The 2,889-nt window shown below is 29.9% G+C and overlaps 1 long non-coding RNA gene across 1 annotated transcript; it reads right to left on the minus strand.

Moving 5' to 3' along the window:
- Nucleotides 1-987: 987 nt before the first annotated feature.
- On the minus strand, nt 988-2,675 carry LOC145056958 (uncharacterized). Its single transcript, XR_013685947.1, has 2 exons — nt 2,045-2,675; nt 988-1,772 (listed from the first exon to the last, which is right to left on the minus strand). It is a non-coding gene; the product is annotated as an uncharacterized LOC145056958 (long non-coding RNA).
- Between the last annotated feature and the right edge of the window lie 214 nt (nt 2,676-2,889).

Consider the following 2,889-nt stretch of genomic DNA (forward strand, 5'->3'; position numbering starts at 1 on the left):
TTATAATTTAATATAAAACATTAGCAATTGAAAATAAAAACAAGGTTTTAAAATTGCATAGTTAATTCGGTTTAGAAAATAAATAATAACGTACTTTTTATTTATTTAATAATTGATACAAATAGCGACATATCAATACGTCACGTCAGTGTCTTTTTCAATGTCAACGGTGACAACCGGATAAATGATCAAAATTATAAAAAAAAAAAAAACAATGGTTAAATTGCAAAAAAAAAATAACCAAATTGAATAAAATGAAAACATAATGATTTTTATAACAAATATATGTTTTCAGTGTAAACTTTTGATACATGGTTGAAGTTGAAAAATAATTAGCATAAGTTTTTAAAATGATGGAGAAAAATCAACGTCTACAATTTGTACTTATTAATCGATACAAATTTTATTTTCGTTTAAAATATGAAAAAGGGTAAATACTTGTAACGTATTTATAGTCACATTCATTTAAAAAGAAATATAATTTCAAAATATAAGTTTAAATGGCATATTTGTATAAGTTTAATATCAAATTAAAGACCCAGATATTTTGAGTTAATTTATATTTTAGGTAATGGTTTATTATAAAATTGTAAAATACAATCTTAAATGTTTGAGAAATTAAATATCCTTCTACTTCTTATTTTTATAAATTTTCCTACCCAATTAAATAATAATATATGTCATATTTAATGTTCATTCAATAAAATTTAATAATATTTTATTTTAATATAGTAATATGATATATGTCATCATTTAATTAGATAAGAAAATATTAGATAAGAAAATTCGTTGAAACAAAAAAATATTTAATTTCTCGAGTTTACCCCACAAAAAAAAGTTAATGTTTAAAGAGGACTATCATTGATGATTCGAAATTGAAATAATAGGGACACATCCAACTTCGTGCATTAAGCAGGCTCAAAAGTTATTCTTACTACGATTTTTAAAAAAACTGTAACATATATAATTATGATTAATGAACATAAGGAAAATAAGATGAAGTCAAATAGTTTAGTCACAAGAAATATATATACACAAACACGAAACATCATTATGTACTTTTAAACTTCTACTCTGTTACAATCTCATTCCTTTTTTGCTACTTTCATGAAAACCTCAAAAGGTTATATGCATATGAGATATGACCACAGACTATGCATATGCTTTACCCATATCTTCTTCTCCACTCACTTCAAAGTCCACACTCTTTGAATTCAACAAATCCAAGATGACCTACCCTTTTATCCAACAAATGCAGGCTTCATATTAAACATTGGGTGTCCTTGCTTTGATTACAGTATTTGAAATATGTCCTAATTTCAAGAAAACTTTGATAAGATATTTAAAAAATGAGTTGGGTTACAAGTTATAAGAGCCAACTGTTGATGATGAGGACAAAGTCATGCAGCATCCAAGGCAATCAAATCAATCAAAAGTCAAAACAGTACACTGCAATTGCATATTTTAGGGTTCATAAACAGTGATTAGTGAAAGAATTCAAATCTAAAACACTGCTGTATATCACTCTTTTCTACTTTCCCCAAGACACAAGCTGTTCACAGACATTCATGGTTTTTCTTAATCCATTAAAATAATACTAAATAAAACAACAAAACGAAAAAAAAAAAAGTTAGCGACTAGATTTGGTAAAGAAAATACCCAACTTAGGACTATAGGTTTCTTGATAGGCCATGAATCCAAGAATCTGAGCACATCAATAATTGAATCAAGAACATTAAATCCTTAATGCGTCTTCTTACAAATTTTTAATTCTGAGATACGCATGCAAAATGAAAACCCTAGTTTAGAAAGATTATTGTATCAATCATAAGGTAATGATGATGAAGTATGATTTTAAAGAAAGTCAAATGGGAAACCATCGGCGTAAAAGGAGTTAAAAGACATCATCCAGATTCTTTTTGAAAGCATCATGATGGCAAAATCAGAGTTTAAAAGACCGACAAAATATAGCAGTCCAAAGTCCAAACTCACAATCCCTTTCCAATTAGTTTTCAGATTTCGTAGAGTAGTAATGATTAGAAACCTTTTTGGTAGGATGCTGTTTTCTGGGTATTTGACAGAGTTAAACTACAGTCGAACAAAATTCTTCATCATTACACCTATCTTCTCCTTCATCTGTCATCACCGAGCATAATCCACAACCAAAAAACATAAAAACAAGCTACAAAAAGCCTTGATTCCAAAGAATAAACACAAACCCACCTCGATCATTTAATCTTTTCGTGATGGGAGTTTGTAGTGTAAAGAAAGATCGGCTCTTTTAGAACACAGGAAGCCACAGTTGGGGGGAATGAAGCCTGGTCCGACGACACCAGATCAAGAATGATTTATCACCGTCGCTAGTCAACGAAGACAATGAACATGAATAACCATTGCGTTGACTATGATGATGATACACACACATATATATGAGGTTTTCTAGTGGCCTCGAGCCAGACAACATTCCCCGCAAAAGAAAAAAGCTTCCTCTTTCTTTGTTATTCTTCTTTTGAACGGAGTTTTCAGAGAGAAAAAAATGGTGAGAGATGAGAAGGGTAGGGGTGGGAAAGAGATGATAAATAAAGGAAGGTGAGAAGGGTAAGGAATGGTGATGCGCATAAAAGGACAAGCAGAGTCATAAAGCCAAACCAACAAACACCCGCCCACTCAGCCTTTTTCCTTCGTCACAGCAAGACAAATGCATCTCATCAATAAATGCGCTACTATGTTTTTTATCAAGAACTTTGACCCAATTAAAGATAAATAAATTGATTTATTTGCTATTTGGTAGAAAAAACTTAGTTAAGATAGACATAAGTCAAATCTGCCGAAATTCTGCATAAATATATCCATAGTTTTGTATTATTAAAGAGAGTTGAGAGTATTATT

Source organism: Lactuca serriola, chromosome 6 (assembly GCF_051521515.1).
Source record: "Lactuca serriola cultivar US96UC23 chromosome 6, Lser_US96UC23_V15, whole genome shotgun sequence".
In the NCBI taxonomy this organism is placed as follows: Eukaryota; Viridiplantae; Streptophyta; class Magnoliopsida; order Asterales; family Asteraceae; genus Lactuca; species Lactuca serriola.